The 17,281-nt window shown below is 39.1% G+C and overlaps 1 protein-coding gene across 1 annotated transcript in view; it reads left to right on the forward strand.

Annotated features, from left to right (window-relative positions):
• plpp4 (phospholipid phosphatase 4) overlaps positions 1–17,281 on the forward strand; it is a 51,280-nt gene that overhangs the window by 10,530 nt on the left and 23,469 nt on the right. The gene's annotated exons all lie outside the window — the stretch shown is intronic.

The following is a 17,281-nucleotide window of genomic DNA, read 5'->3' on the forward strand; positions in this document are numbered from 1 at the left end:
AATCTGATGCTTTTCAGATGGTATTGCACGGTGGATCAAAATCTGATGCTACTTCTTGTGTTCATAATTCCATCAAGATCCACTGGCACCACAACCATGACACAGCCTCCAGTGTTTTACTGGATTCATCACTTCATAAGACCTGTTGTCACTGATTTTCATTCCAGTTCTTCTGTAATTAGAAATACTTTAGCATTTTCTCCCTATAGCCTAAAAAAAATGGCTATAATTCGTTCTTTGCTAAGTTGTCTGTTTTGTGCGTCATCCCTTGAGTTAGGTGCCTTTTTTATGCTCGTAACAGTGATTCATAGGTCAGTGTTAAAAGAGGATTAACAAACAAAAAAATGGACTTCAGGTACAAGGACTGAAAATGAATAAAAAATAATAATATTTTATGAATGTCAAACTGTCATCTTTGACACGTTTCATGGAAAAAAAACCCCATCAAAACAAAACAAAGAAAGAAAAAAACTATTGCCTGAAAATAGTCAGGTACACGGAATTAAAATGAGCAAAATACCCGCCAAAGTCCAAAGAAAACCTTTGAAAGACCTTCAGAAAGCCTGGAGAACTATTGCTCTTTCAGTGCACTTTAAAGAATTACAAACAAATATGGCTTCTTGGAAAGAAAACATTAAGAAATGAGGGGTGGCTCAAGACTTTTGCACATGACTGTAGGAGAAGCAGAAAAACCCTTATTCTAGTTAACAATAAATCAGATTATAGATTTTTGAGTTGTTTTTTGTCGTGAATTTACGACATCTGAAAACAGTTTCTAGTAACTTTTACATCCACTCTGAATTTAACGTTGTTGTCATGCACCTTAATAATTTATCATATAGCACAGAATTGCACTTTTCCTCCCAAATCTAATTCCCACTGCTCGTATTACAAAGTGAAAATAATAAACTTAACCGGTTTCCACCATTGAACTGGGGGGACTTAAAAGTCAAAAAAGAATCTCGTAAAAACTACAGTAACAGCAGGGATTGTGCTTTTCATGTGGAATTTTCAGCTGGAAAAACAAAACAAATACTGGAATGTAACCACTGTTCAGAATTATGAGCTTTTTTATTTTATTTTCTTAGGGAAAAGCTCTTATTGCAACATGGTATTGTGTTCTGGTATTGCAATTTCACCATTGTAAAATATAAATGTCAATCTCAGTTCTAGCCGTAAACAAATCATAATGTTAAAACTGTTCCTTTTGTAAAATAAAGCGGCTCAGCAATCAGGTTGAAGCTCAGAGGATGCAAATGATGGAGCTGTAATGATGTTATGAAGATAAACTGCATCACATTATTTGTTCATTTTGTGCTTCCATTCTGTTCATCTGAACATGTTCTCTAAAACTTTAAAGTTTCCCCATTATTTTAGAAGTATTTGAACCATGACTGGTGCTCGGTAGATGTAAGCTGTGATGAGGGGCAGTGCTGTGGCGCTCTGAGGTGTGGAAGTGCGGAAGTGACAGCTTCTGTCAGAGTGGAGAGGAAGGTCCCCTGCACTGAGTTACACTTCCTCCCATCACGACGTTTCTATTCTTATACCTCCCCCTGTCACTTCATCGTTTTATTGCCCCTTTCTTAGGTGATTTTTTTTTCAGCCTCCACTGTATTACTGTCATTTTCAGCATCATACTCTTATCTATATACAAAGACAGATGAGGGGCTGAGAAGATGAAAGAGCCTCCCGCCAACACACACACTAGCACATTTGGCAGTCTCCTGGCCCAAATCTTAAAATATATAACAAGCATGCTCCTCTCCTTCTGGAGAAGCCTTCATCACGTCTGTGTGTGTGTGTGTGTGTGTGTGTGTCCCTCAAGCCCCAAGCTTTTGCTGTCAGACCACTTTTTCCTTGATGAGTATTCTGTGATTTCCTTTAGCGAATACTGCAGAGTAACTGCTCACTTTTTGCCACAGTAAGGTAAATGTGTGGACAGTGTGCGTGTCATAGTTGAAGGGAAGAAACTTACATGTATATTTTGAAATCTGTCATAACTTTAAAGTAGAATCCCAGCTACCGTAGCACAGGAGGTGGCGTACACGCTGGACAGGTCAGCAATCTGTCACAGTGCTAACACAGAGAGATTACATAACCATTTCCATGACATTCACACCTATTTTTTAAGATTTAGAATCACTAGTTAACCCAGCCCCACTAATTTAGGTTCTTTTGACTGTGGTAAGTACCTGGAGGGATCCCACGCAGACATGGAGAGAACATGCAAACTCCACACAGAAAGGCCAGATCATGGATTTGAACCGAGAACCTTTTTGCTAAGTGTTAAAGAAAAAGAAAGCCAAGTAATAATGAATGAATAAGTAACGAATAACACTGCGTTCCAGCTCACTAGATCAGAAATACAAATAAACAAAGTCTTTTCTTTTAATCTTTTCATTCTTTCTTTATTCTTCAACACTGTGGTGAACACAAAAGAAAAACAAATATTTGTATAATAAGGTTTAATGGCGGCACAAACTGTAGCATTACAATCTAATGAACTGGATTATGCAATAATATTCTGCACCCTTGAGATACATAAAGCTACTTTTCCAGTTGAGTTTCTGTTTTCAGACAGTCCCTCTTATTATTATATCACAGAATTACAGGATACCCACAGATACTGGTTCATAATTCTGTTGTAAAGGTGATAGGACTAATCGATAATGACTGGATCGAGACAGCTACACTAAAAATCACATGCAATCTATTGTCCAGCTGTCAACAGACTCTAGCTCAGTCTAACTTAACCTTTTAATGTGTAAATGCTGCACACCAAGGTGCTCCAGTTCAATAAATTATGCTGATTAGACCTTGTCACAAGACTTTGAGGTTAAAGACAGCTTGATTGAATTGTCCTTGACTCTAATTAGTGAGACTGAATGTGTATGAAGTTCTGACCTCTGTGTTTCCAGTATATTCAGTAGCTAAATTAAGGTGACCTTTTCTTCTACATACAGTAGTTCAACCATCATGAAGTGTAGGAACTGACAGTGTTGGGAAGGTTACTTTTAAAATGTATTCCATTACAGAATACAGAATACATGCCCCAAAATGTATTCTGTAACATATTCCGTTACGTTACTCAATGAGAGTAACGTATTCTGAATACTTTGGATTACTTAATATATTATCATGCTGTTTACAACTACATGAATGAACTATTGCTGTGATTTATTACTGTTACTGAAGGTCCGCGGCTCCGAACCGTAGTAAAGGGACCTCCGGTTAATACGTTGGGTTCTGTGTCGGGCTCGTAGCCGAAAACTAGCTTTACTTTGTTGTCTGGGTCAACTTTGCTTGCGAGAGACAGAGAGAGGCGTTGAAAGGCTGCTCCAACGGAACTTATTGTTTTTGGAGGAAAACACAAACAGCGTACAGTCGAGTCTTAATAGCTTACTTACAACTGGGCTCGTCAGGCACTCTTCTTGGCTGTAGTGGTTATTATTATATTTACATGCTTCCAGCTCCCGTTTTAGCTCGATGACAGCTCGAACTTTCCCTTTTTCTCCCTCCCTCGCTCACAGACACATAACGAGTATGGCAGTCCATTCTCCCTGCAGCACGGACTACACTGCCTATGATGCTACATTCTTTAGAGCTATACCTGTAGCATTCTGCCTATTAGCTTAGCACAACAACAACAACAAAAAGGCCTCTCTCACCCAGGAAACACGCAGAGAGAGAGCGTCACCCTGTAACCATGGCAACCGTAACGCTGCCGCCTGGAACAACAGAACATAGCTGTCAAACAAAACCCAAACAGTCCTGACCCGCCACAATATGAAACAGGGAAGTACCGCCGTGTAATCCATTTATTTCAACAAAGTAACTGTATTCTAAATACTACCTTTTTAAACGGTAACTGTAACGGAATACAGTTACTCATATTTTGTATTTTAAATACGTAACGGCGGTACATGTATTCCGTTACTCCCCAACACTGGGAACTGAATATTGTTGCCAAACTTAAGAACTTAGCCTTTTTAACTCTTCTGATAGTCTGTTTGTCAAAACAGGACTTACAATTACAGGTACTAGTAATCAAAGATGGTTTAATGATTAATGCCAGTGAACCAGGATGCAGAAAGCCAGGGTTCTTTAACCCTAATACACCTACATGTATCTGTAATACACATCAATGCAACCTAAGATCAAAATAATTTAATATAATTATTTAGAATGAAAGTACATCTGAAATGACATCCAAACAAAAGACAGCAGTTAAAGACCAAAGTAAGCCCACCAGTGGCTCCAATTATTTTGGCTGATTAGAGTGTAGAGTGCTTCTCCAGACTTGGTGTGTGTGTGTGTTTGTGCAGTCACGCTTGATCAGCATCTCTCTCACTCCCTGTTTGCTTCGCTGTCTTTAATATCCTTATTAATGCCCAATATGTAATGTCCTGTGGGTTTGGATTTTTTTGCCATTTGAAGTGTTTATATTTTTGGGTTTAGCTTCCTTTTGTTTAGTATTTCTGGTAATTCTGGTAAGTAATTTACTAATTTTATTTAGAATTTATTAGTGTTGTCAGGGTTAATGCATTAACGTGTTAAAATGTGCTAATCCGCATTAGCGAGTTAACGCAGATCAATCCGTGTAAAGGGTTAGTCGGTGTTAACGCATCATCACGACTGATGTGACGAACATTTAACCCATCTGGAGCGCAGACTGACTCAAAATCCCTGAAATGTCTCTGTCAACGCATTTCGGGCAGTTTGTCCACAGTTTGTCCATTCTGTGCTCCAGATGGGTTGAGTGTGTTAAAATATTTAATCGTGTTAAACATTATGACAGCGTTAACGTGTGTAACCCCTTACCCTTACACAGATTGATCTGGGTTAACTCATTAATGCTGACAGCACTAGAATGTATGTTTTTAGGTTTTTGTGTTCTTGTGGTTTATTAATATTTGATTCCTTGTGTTAACTTTTTTCTTGCCTCCTCTTTGTAATGTGATTCTCCATTTAGTTACAGTTTCAGCTGTGTCTTGTTCCCCCGGTGTTTCCACTTCTCTTGATTATATTGCTCAAGGTGTGTCATCGGCTTTACAATTAAAAGTGTGCTTTGTTTCAATCCTGGATGGTTGAATAGGATTCATATTAATTTCCACTCAAATGTTGTAAGCAAGGAAATCCAACCCTCACTTTCACATGTTTATTTGAAAATAGCATCGTCAATGGCCAGTATAAAAGGCATTTCGGTCGATAACACTGTGTTCGCTCTAGCTTCTCCTTATCAGAGTTTCATTGACTAGAGGAAAGAAAACCTTTCACTAGGATTAATGATTAACTCCTGAATGCGAGTAGGAACCCACAGCTATTGTTTGGAAATTTTAAAAAATGAAGTGATTCCATTTTCTTGTACATGGCCATTGATTCTAAATAAAAGATGGATGGAGCTATTTCAACAGCTCCTGATTTGAAGCCTCAAGCGTAGCATCTCGTTGTTTTGAAAGTGGACATGATGACAGATGGATGGTCTGACTTAAAAACCTACAGCTGGGCTCCTCAAGCTCATACAACAGGAACTTGAATTTGCCCCTCCCAAGCATACTCTTTTTTATCATCCTTCTTGACACTAATCGGGACCATAATTACAAAATCATGTTGTATTCACTCCTGAAACTAGTAATCAAGGCCATAAACTCATTGGGACAAATGTTTATTAAATTAACAAATAAATAATCCATAGATTTTTATATTGTCAGACTACTTTTTGCAACAAGTGGAGTCACAATCCCACTCGCTACTAGAACAAAAGCATTTTTCTTCATTGGTTTCACTTTTCAGATCTGCACATAATATATTATTCAGGGTCTCCACAATAACAATCTTCAAGAAAATGAAAAAACAAAGTAATTTTTCTGAAGTGGAAAGAAAATCACATTGAAGATAAGATTTGCAACAGAAAACAACAACAAAAATACCCACGAAATACTATTAAAAAAATCTGAGCAAGCAAAGTAAAAGTATTACAGTGTGATAACACTGAATATATAGACTTCACAGATAGGAGATGTATCATCATTATACTTCAGATCCATAAAAATGCGGCATCCCTCTGTGTGTGTGTATCCATGTTTGTACAAGCAGTGGACCTCATCTCCCGATGCTTTCACACTGAGTGGTATTTGCAAGGGTTTTGTACACTCACTCTTCCTTTGAATGAGCAAAAAAGCTGCACTCTCCTTCATGTTGCTGTCAACTTTAACATTTACTACAATGAGCAATAAGCATGACAACAGGGATAAATGTCAGCTGTGTGTTCCAATCCCACATCTGTGTCCAATCTGTGTGTGCAATTTCTGTCGAATTCTTTCCACCTCCCTCCCTTTTCCCTTGTCTTTTTCTCTAATGCTCCAATACATATAATCATCAGATTCAAATAAGAATGCAGTGGAACCTTTTAGATTAAAACATTTCAAGGTTGGCTGATAAATACACACACGTAATTCACCCGTCAGTGGTTTAACCAAAGGTCACAGGATAACTATATAGAACTGTAGTGAGAGTTGCTTGGATAAAAATGCATTAGATGTACATTAGATATGAATTTTATTAGATTAGATTCTTTTTCTTTTTAGGGCCAAATTTAGGGCTAGGTTTTTTTTCATTAATGTAACAAAGTTACAAAGACTCCCTGGCAGCCATCAGTCTTTTTCTTCTTCTTTGGGTTGTCTCCTTTAGTGGTTGCCACAGTGGATCATCTGCCTCCATCTAACCCCGTCCTCTTTTGTCATACCAACCCTTTACAGGTCCTTCTTCACTACATCCACGAATCTCCTCTGTGCTCTTCCTCTTTTTCTCCACAGTTGCAGCTCTATATTCATATCATTTTTTCCACAATATTCCCACTATCCCTCCTCTGCACATGTCCAAACCATCTCAGATTTTCCACCCTATCTTTATCTCTAAAACGCTCGACCTGAGCTGTCCATCTCATGTACTCATTTTTCATTCTTCCTGCTGTCCTTCTGTCCCACATTAAGTTTAAAAGGTTATTTTCATGTCAGCTACTTAAGTCTTTCTGAAACATCAAAGATAAGCATTAAGTAATGTTGGCTAGAATTACACTTCTTTCTAGAGCAGCGATTTTGAAGAACCACCAGTAGCAAATGGCTTAAAAATATGATCATTTTGTCAACATGGTGGAAATATGTTATTTCTAAACATATTCTTTGAAGTTTAAAGAATAAAACTTATGGTTACTACGTTATTTGAGCAAAGGCCAGCAGTACCCCACTGTTTATTGAAAAATACTTACTCAGCCACATATAGTTACACTTTACACGTAAAACTTAAAGGAGCTTCTCAGCCATTTTTGTGCAGATGTCGATGCCAGAGGATGTTTTGAGTGCTGCACTTTGCACTCTATAATTTTATGTGGTCTGCCAATTTTTCGACTGAGTTGCTGTCGCTCCTAAACTCTTAATCTTTGCAATAATACCACACTAATAATAATGTAGAATATCTTGGAAGGAATCACAGCACCCCAATCAAATTCAGTGAGCTCTTTAGAACGACCCATTTTTTGACACACGTCTGTGTGGCAGTTTGATTCTGCCTGTGACAGTGGAAGTGAAAACACCTGAACTCAAAGGTTAAGAGGTGTGGCCGACGTTTTTATTCATAGTAGTGCATGTTAATCATTATGCACTGCTGTGTATACCACCCCCATTTCCACAAATCAAATCTTTTGTATTTAACAGAGCCTGGAAACAGAGCCCGTTTAAAGGGAGAATATCTTTAACTCATCATTAAAGATAATGGTATGAACAAAAAGACTGTATAACATTGATGGTCACACACCTTTTTGCTTCTTGATGCTTTGCCTGTTAAGCATTGTGGCTGTTAGTATTATTATTATTAGTATATTCCTGGGTGACTAATTTCTTCAAAGACTAAACAAAGGGGGAAAAAATAAATTAACCAACTAGTCTAAAACTTAGAAAAATGCCGTATCAACTTAAACTGGAGAACTGTTTACTGGAAAATGTCAAAAACTCTCTAAATAAAGGCATTTGAAACAATTAATTGCATTCTTCAATAATGATTGGCGTTGTACAATATAAATACAGCCCTACTCCGAGCCCCTCCTGGTAGATTGAACTCTTCACCCTATCACTAACAGAGCGTGAGCTCATCCTTTCGCCTTTTAAATAACTAATAGTTACAGTGTTAACAAACAGAAAAGGCTTAAATTTACAGATTTATGGTATTTCTCAACATTGATGCGCCATCTGGTGGCCGATGGATGCATAGCATTAAGAACACAACAATTTAACTGCACTGGGCATCAATTAAAAAGTAAAATGGTTAGTTTAAACTTCTAGTGTGTTTGGTACCGACTAGTGACAATAGCAAAGATTGGTCAACTAGTCCACTAGTGTTCTTTGTTAAATAATTGCTTTCAAAAAGCTTAGAGAGTTCCCCTTTAAATGACTTGAATGATCTGAGATGATGAGCAAACAGCTGGTAGCTTCAATGTTGACACAGGATAAGGTCACCCAGTCTTGTCTCCTTGATCTTTCAAATATTGCGAAAATCAAACCTTTACTGTCACTCAACCATCTTTTAGTACACACTTTGATTTTCTCCCACTTTGATCATTACAATTCACTCTTCCCGTGCATCTCTCAGTCCTCCGAAGCTTGTCTCCAATTGGTGCATAGCACATTAGCAAGGCTGCTAACAAAATCTAGCTGGCGATCACATATTATATCTATCCTTGCATCCTTTCACTGACTTCCGTTGAAATTTAGACTCCAATTTTAAAAATATGTTGGACAGGCCCTTGCTTACATAGCAGAGCTTTTGGGAATTTTATCATTTCCTTAAAGAACAATAGCCTGTTACATACCGTAGTAGTAGTACATGGATATTTCTGTTGTTTGTCTAACAGTCGTAGTAGTTACACCTGCATTACGTATTGTATGGATTAAATCAATTGGATTACAGATGTGTAGTTAGGTTTAAAGGAGTTATTATTATTATTATTATTATTATTATTATTATTATTGTTATTGTTATTGTATTATTATTATTATTATTATTATTATTATTATTATTATTATTATTATTATTATTATTATTATTATTATATCACAATGTGTTAAACATTTTTTTGAAATGTTATAGGCTGATGCCTGTTGCTTCATTCCTGTGTTATAGTGAAGCCATCATTGAAAAGTGTGGAATTAAAAGCCGTTGATAAGCTGCGTGCGTCAGAAATTCAGGCGACAGCATCTTATTGTAGAACAGCTCCTTGTTGCTACTGTTTTATGTGGGAGCACCGAGTGTGGCAATTTTCTCTGCACAATGGAGAGAGAGAGCTCAACTAATATGATGAGTTAACACCAGTGGGGTGTTAAAGTTGATGCATTTACTCAGCATGCTCAGTGAATATAAGCTTTGGACCTGTTGAGCTTGTGCAAAGCTTTCTGGCAAATCTTCAGTACATGGCAGCCTCGCCATGTACTGCCTCCTTACAGCCTCCTTCCTATTGTGGGTTGGTACACTTATCTCACCGTGTGCCCCCACCCCACCATGCTTCCTTCGTGTCCCTTTGGTGATGTCCTGCCAGCTTCATATGGCTGCATTTTCTAATACCTGCCTCAGATGTGAGGCTCTGACCTTTCCAAAAGTGTCTGTGGGGCTTTTATCGTGAACAGACACCTTCAGTGTTACTAAGCCAGCCCTCAGCTTTTCAATGCACCCTCTTGATTTAGCCAGCTTCAATGGGTAATTAAAATAAAAAAGGACCTAGTTTTCCACTGTATCCCCCACCAGGGTTTTGTGTGACAAGTGAAGGATTTTCTGTTTCTTTAGCCAACTTCAGACGGGACTCCTCCAGGGAAGGCAGCGCTAGCTCAGTGTCACTCAGCATCTATTTTGCTCCCCTCCTCTCTTCCCTGCCTGTGACAGGACTGATGCTATGCATTCCCGACACGTCTGGCCAAAGCCCTGACTGTAACCAGTAGCACAGACACAGAAAGAGAGGGCATGTGACACTTATTGCCCACACCAAATTCAGACTTGCAAAATAAAGAAGCCACTTGGAATTTTTTAGTATGTCTTGGAAATTCAGGTGACAGTGTTAATGCTAGTCATGGAGTTGGCTCTATAGGAACTTCTGATGGCTATATTAATATTATTAAGGGTGATTTTCCCCATAGCAGGTGTACGACCTTTGTGGTATGATTTAGTCATGTGTATCCAATCCAAACTCAAGCTGCGACTGTTTTTCTGGAAAAGGTTAAAGAACTTTTTCGCTCAGAGGCACAACGTTGCCTCAGCTCAAGACTCAATTTCCCAAGCCTCAATTCTGTCTCCAAACTCCAGCCTTTAAACCCCCTGCCATAGCCGGTCACACAGCCTCGCCTCCAAGCTTAATGCCTTCTGTTTCCACTTGTTTCCCTGCTGTCTGGTCTCTTTGCAGCCTAAAAAAATAAACATGCAGCCTCAAATGTCATTATATCCAACAGAATTTTGCCAGGTAGATCGCTGCTAGCCTGATTTAAACTTCTCTTTTGAAAGAGTGCAATTATCTTCCAGCCTTCGGACATTGAGCAACAGTCACACACACACACACACACGTACACATACAAGCATGTGTTAAGTATCAAGACAGGATTGCTGTGCTGTGGTCTGCAGGCCCCGGTAATAAATGAAATAAAATTTGCATAATTAAATCAAGAATGTATCCTCAGTTTGTCGTTCAGCTTCGCTCTTTCTCCACTGTGAACCAGCGCTAATCCAATTCCATCATCAGCAGCGCTATATTAAATTACAGATACCCGGTTGTCTTATTTTAATCCAGCTGTGCCAGAGGAGTTCGATTTGATTTTGCTGGAATAGCAGAGACAGGATTTTTTTCCTCTCCTATGTGGAATAAAAATTTGTAACTTAAGCAAAAACCCGTACTCGTCTTTTCCCTTTCAGCGGTGTTGAGTGTGTGTAAGTTGTGGATTTGTGATAAATCCAGGCTCACCCACTGTGACTCTCAGCCATCAATCATTACAAATTCTACTTTTGTAGGTTAAAACATCGCCACAGCACATTTCACAGATCTGCATACCATTCATCTCATTCAGCTCTCAGCTTACTCATTCACTGTATTTCTAACAGGGTGGGCGGGGGGGGGGGGGAGTGTTCTTGACCCACTTTAAGAAGTCGTTAGATACACTTCTATGCCTGAGTTGAACCGAACCAAAGAATTTAATAAAGTCTTCCAATGACCAAAAAGCTGTAAGCAAAAAGTTGATTTTTTTGCAACCATATTCTTAACATTTCTAAATCTAGTCTGTGCATTATTGCTCAGTTATTCCTTTTAAACTGTGCTGTAGTCAGCTCAGACAATATAGAGATCTATCCAAGCAGCATGCTTGAAGGAAGTCATTCCAAAACAGCCCACGTGTGTGCCAGCAAACTACTGGGACATAACTCAGCCAGAGATCAGAAAGCCAGCAGACTCTGCTCTTCTATTCACTCCCATCATAGCACTTATTATTTCTCCCTTGCATAGCCCTTTCTCTCTTCTATCAGTACACATTTTTATTGATAAAACACAATGAAGCCCCCGCTCTTCACGTTCACTGCTGACCATTGAGATTCATTGAACTGCCCTGATTCTCAATTTGCATTTGATATTGTGCAGCGAAAATGAATAGGAGTTTACCAGAAGTCAATCAGATTCACTAAATAGTGAAGGGTGGGGTCTGACATAACCTCTGATCCTAATAGCTTGTAAATCTCAGAAGTTCATTTTTGAATAGCTGCCTCCTCTATGATTAAATGACTGGAGTAATAGGTTTTGGGGGGGGGGGGGGGGGGAGTGCATGTGGTGGCATCAGACCGAGAAGAAGGGCAGTAATGATTGCCTACCTCTGGTGGGAAAAATCATTTCGAATTCTGTCCCAAATGTGGCAGATGGTCAGCCCCGCACTCCCCTACCTCAGTCCTTCACTACACACACAACTAGCTCTTAGTTGCTTAGCTGATTGCCAAATGTGCACCTCCTGAGAGTGCAAATGCAATCAAATGTGAATGACCTGACAAAATGCCTGCATCTTTATGAATGTGTCCCTGGATTGCATCACATATTGCATTGAAGCTGAAAACAACTTCAGCGCAAAGCACAGCAAAATGAGGACAGCAGCTTAACCCCACTTAGGAAGGATGCGACTTGCTTGAGAGTTAACTCTAAAACACCAGACGAGACACTTGTACTGTGCTTTGAGCTCTGTGTCATGGAGATTGTAAGGCTCCCTGATATTTTCCTTTCCCCTTGAGAGATGAAGGTCACACACTCTGTCAGCCACAGAAAGTGAGCTGTGTAGTGTAAGTGTTGCTCTGCTGCCTCCAGCACCTGTAGACGGTCACCTGTGTGACTGTAGTCTAATAAGGGCTCTGGGCAGTTTAGTCAAGCTACAGTAAGCAAACCCCTGCTTGCAAATATAATGAAATCAGGACTGATGAAAATTCTCAGCTTCTGTTGGATGTATCTGTGATAAGTTAGTATACAAACACAGTCTCTCTCTCTCACACACACATACAGACACAAACACACACATAGACGTTTAGCTGGAAGATTACTTTCAAACTTGCAACTCAAATTCCAGAAAAGCTGGAGCTTTGTATAAAATGAATTCGAAAAATGTAATAACTTACAGATTATTTAAACCCTGTGTTACATTAAAGGATCCAAGGACACATATCGAATGTTGAAACAGACGTTTTTGTTATTTTTTTATCCGATGCCAGCAATCTTTGACAACCAAGGAGACCAAACGCTGTAGTTGAGAAAAGGTTTCTTTTCATGAGCTCTAGATTGCAGTCAGACCTGTTGAGTAAGATTTTGCTTTCATAATTCTTAAGCACAGACTTTCAGATACTATTTATCTGCTGGAGATAGTGTTTTAGGCCTGCCACGTCTTCTTTTGTCTTTCACTCGTCCAGTTTCCTCAAATTCCTCAAATTTTTATGGAGACACTGCACACCATGCAGAGATATGCCAAAGTTTCCACTCATAGCTCTTTGGGAATTAACTTGGTGCAAAAATGCAATGTTATACCTGTCAGAATGGGTTGTCTTTGGCATTTTTCATACATTCAACTAAGTTAAAAGTTAAAAATTTTGAAATTTGTTTTGCTATTATATTATTCTTAATTAAATGTTGGGTTAAATTCATTTGCAAATCACTGTGATTTTATTTACATTTCACACTGTGTCTCAATTCTTTTAGAAATGGGGCTGTGGTTTTTTGACAATGGAAACTTGCCTGAAGTTTATCCAACTAAGCCGTTTGGCTCTTCTGTGTGCCTTATTGCTTCACTGCATAACTAATTAAGGAACAATTCCATTACTTTTTTTTTCTCTAAATCACTTTCTGTCACAGTGGTGCAGCAGAAGAATGTCTTCCCGAGGCCACGATTCTGCCCACAGTGCATTGTAAATCAAGCGCTCTCGAATAAGAAGCTCATATTGTTCTTTCTACTGTTGCATGCTAAATCTCCCAATTGTTTCAGCACGATAGAGGAAGAGCAGATGTTGGGAAATAATTTTGCTTCATTTCTTTAGCTGTGGCTGCACTCATCAGATTTGGGATATGCATCAAGGAGAGATGGATAGGAGCCGGTGGTGATAAATTGGCCCAAATGCCGAGCTTTAACGATGAAGAATGGGGACGAGGCAAATTTCATCGCAAATGGGCATGTTTTGCTGTCCTCAATGTAGACATTAGTAGCATACCTCGTCTCCACTCAGCCTAAATGGCCCTATACAATTACACAATTTGCAGAAAAATCAGACTAACCGCCTCCATTAAATCCTTCTTAAAGGTTCTTTGCCAACAATAGTTACCTTTACATATTCACCTCGAGGTCTGTTGTTGGCTTAATCTATTATGCTTTGGCCCCTGCAGAGACGTTTATCACTTTGCTCAATACTGCTCCTACAGAGGGTAAACAGAAGCTGATAAAACAAAATGAAGTACTCCCCAGGCAGCCAGCAGGCGGTGCTGAGTTCAGGGCATTTGCTGTGCCTCCTCTTTATGGGCACTTAGCTGTCTATTCTTGCCAGAGATTATGTCGGTGGGCTCAGCGGAGCCTTGATGAGTCTGCTTTTATAGAAAACTTTTTGTGGTGCATGTCCTGATGTGGTGGCCTTTTTTGTCACTGCTCCTCTGCTGCTTTCTTCTCTGTGTCTCCTCCTATAGCTTCAGGTCCTGTGGTCATTTGCAGTGCCTGTTTGATCTTCTTGCAGTGAGCAGAATAAAGATGAGCATTTAACAGGAAATAAATAAATAAAAAGGCCATAGTTCAGACCTTTCAGACATTTTGACCATCTGAATGTGCCAATTCTACCTTTGACGCAGCCCACCCCTCTCCACAGTTCTTTTACAACTTTATGAATCAGTTTGCCTGCAGATATTTTCCTGGAGGACACACTGAGGACTTTTTTTCTCCGCATTGTCTCTTGATGCGATCAGCATGGCCCTTCCTTTATCAAACACAGAAAAGATCTTCCATCACCACCTTGTAAATGTGTTCGCTGCAGTCTGTAAATTACAATAAAGGTGAAAAATTAATTTCCAGGTACTTCTATCCACAGAAAGAAGAATGAATTCTGTGCTTGACTTTTGGAGCCTAGAGCCTGAAAGTGCACATAAACTACATTGGAATTTCACATTTTAATAAATTTTATCACTTGGGGAAAAAAAAGCAAAAGATGAGGCAAAAAATTCAATCTGAATTTCAAGCCAAAGGAAATCCCGTGTGGGCAGTATTGATTTGTTAGAAGAGATTTGATACAAATTCTCCAAAAGAAAGAGGAATATTACATGTCCAAAAGGCATTTGATTTCGAGCTTATGAAAGAAATCATTTCCACTGAAGAGAGAGAAAAAGAAATGCAATGAAAATACAATGCCATAATAATACTGAGTCGGCCATTGTCCGTTGTTTCAGAATATGGCTGCAACTCAGTCAAGTTATTACTGGGGACCGAGTGGCAAAACTTCACAAGCACCCATATTGTTTTTATTCTTCATCACCTGTCTTCTGTCTATGATAGTCCTAAAGCATATGGTCAAAAGTTCTGCAATTTGGCACACTGATTAGCGATAGTGGAAAACATAAAAATGGAAATCAGACCAAGTTTCATGTCTGAGCACTCTAGCACCATCAACAGGTTCAATATTGAGATTCCTTTAGGCCTCAGTCCTCGGCCACCTCTGGTTGCAAGGAACACATTTTTTATTCCCCCGCTGGTTGGCGAGTGGTATGGAACCAAAATCACCAAGTTGGTTGCAAAGTGGGTGGAGCACCAAAAAGCTCCTTGTCATTGATTTGGTCACTTGCAGAGTGCTGGAGTGACGTGTAGTTTGCATGGAAGACAACAGCTTCTCTGCAAAGTGTATCATAAACTGGAACTGGAGATTGCTCACCTTCAAAGTAAAATATGTGTCTTAGTGTTGCAACCAACATGTTTCAAAAGGTTTTACTTTGAAGGCAAACAATTTTTGTTTCCAGTTTGCATTTTATGTGTTCATGGGTTAGCACAGTAAGCAGTTAGCCAGTGTTTGCAGACAGAGTGTACACCAGTGTCTGTTACCTGTTACAGCAAACCAAAGCAGCTAAACAGAAAGCAAGTATTCTGGGCCTCTTCCTGAGATCTTCCCCAAAAAGTGTGTCATGTGACTAGCAGGGTTGGAGCAATAATAACAAAAATTAACTGAAACAAAAGAAGATTTTTTATGAGGCTTAATGCATTAACCATTTTTTGTCCTGGTTTAAAATGCCCTGTTTCTCTTTGCATTAACTAAAAACAATCTTTAGGCTGTTTCATTGCCCATCCAAGACAGGTAGTATTAAGCAGTCCAGCTAAAAGTTGATGCCTACGTTTTTCTTAAGTTCTATCTGCCTGTCTGTGACTAATTCAAAGAAGGAGACTCGCACACATTTATGTGCAAGAGTAACTGGACTGGCTAACAAAACACTGGAAAGAGAAGCTTGCACTATCTCACACAGAGGAAATGTGACTTCATTCTCTGCTAAGAACTCCAGTACATTACGTCATATAACAAATTATTACTTGCTGGTATAATAATGCTTAAAATGTCATTATGGGATCCTTGAAGTTACACAATGAAAGTGAGAGTTACAAAACCTGCAGAGAGAGAGATGCAACTACAGTATTGAGCTTGTTCCAGCTTATTTTCATCCCTTAAAAACATACATACATATGCGTCTGCTTTCTTTAAATTCATAACACATATGTAATTTAAAATCATAAAATAAAACATGACTCTAAATTGTCCATATTAAGATATGTTACAAATCTCAAACCACTCTTAGTCTTCACATCCATACAAACCTAATGTGTGCATTTGGCAGGAGCATGCAAAGTTAGTATAAGGTTAATATTATTATTATTATATGTGGAACAGCAAACTTTAATGGACCCATATAAAGAAGTGATTACACACCAGAGCAAGTCTGTGCATGCTGTGCATTCTAACATGACCCATGAAAGAAAATATGTGTCGCTATCTTCAGGGAGCGTGTGCCTAAAACTCATTAAGAATGTAATGACTGGATGCAAGATAAGCCTTACAGAGCGACAGGTAGATCATTGCAGTATTTAATGATCCAAGAGCTGAACCTCCTAATGGAGGTTTGTGTCTGTGGGGGGGGGGGGGGGGGGGGGGGGTTTCTTCACTTGACTGTGTGTCTGTACTGCTATGTTTTTAATCCCTGGGGAGTAAAATAATATTTCCAGTCACCGATACCTGAACAACAGAGTTAAAGAGAATACAAGCTGGGAAAATTGAGTAATTTATGAAGCATATTGCGTGTCATTAGCACAGCATAATATATTGTGAACCACATACCGTGAATGTAATGCCGCTGAAGTGAATCATGCGCACGGGCCCAGCAAGGTGTAAAACGAGCAAGTGCTGATTAGGCCGCTCCTTTGCAAAAACATCAGGAGACATTATTATGAGCCGACCAGCAAATAGACTTGGCCCAGTGTGTAACGTGCTGCATGTGTCCTTGAGAGATTAAAATTCTGTAATTGTTTTCCCTGTGAAAATAAGAAAATTTGTTGTTTATCCTTCTTATGTAGCCAATGTTTCCAGAAGACACATGAGCCCAATGGCCTTTTTAACTTTCCACAGTTAAATTCACGCCGGAGAGCCGAACGAGATCCACAATATTCTCCAATTTCTGCCGCTGGACAATGAGCATGTCTATTGGAGTAGATAAATGCTTTGCTGA

This window comes from Neolamprologus multifasciatus, chromosome 13 (genome assembly GCF_963576455.1).
Source record: "Neolamprologus multifasciatus chromosome 13, fNeoMul1.2, whole genome shotgun sequence".
NCBI classification, from domain to species: Eukaryota; Metazoa; Chordata; class Actinopteri; order Cichliformes; family Cichlidae; genus Neolamprologus; species Neolamprologus multifasciatus.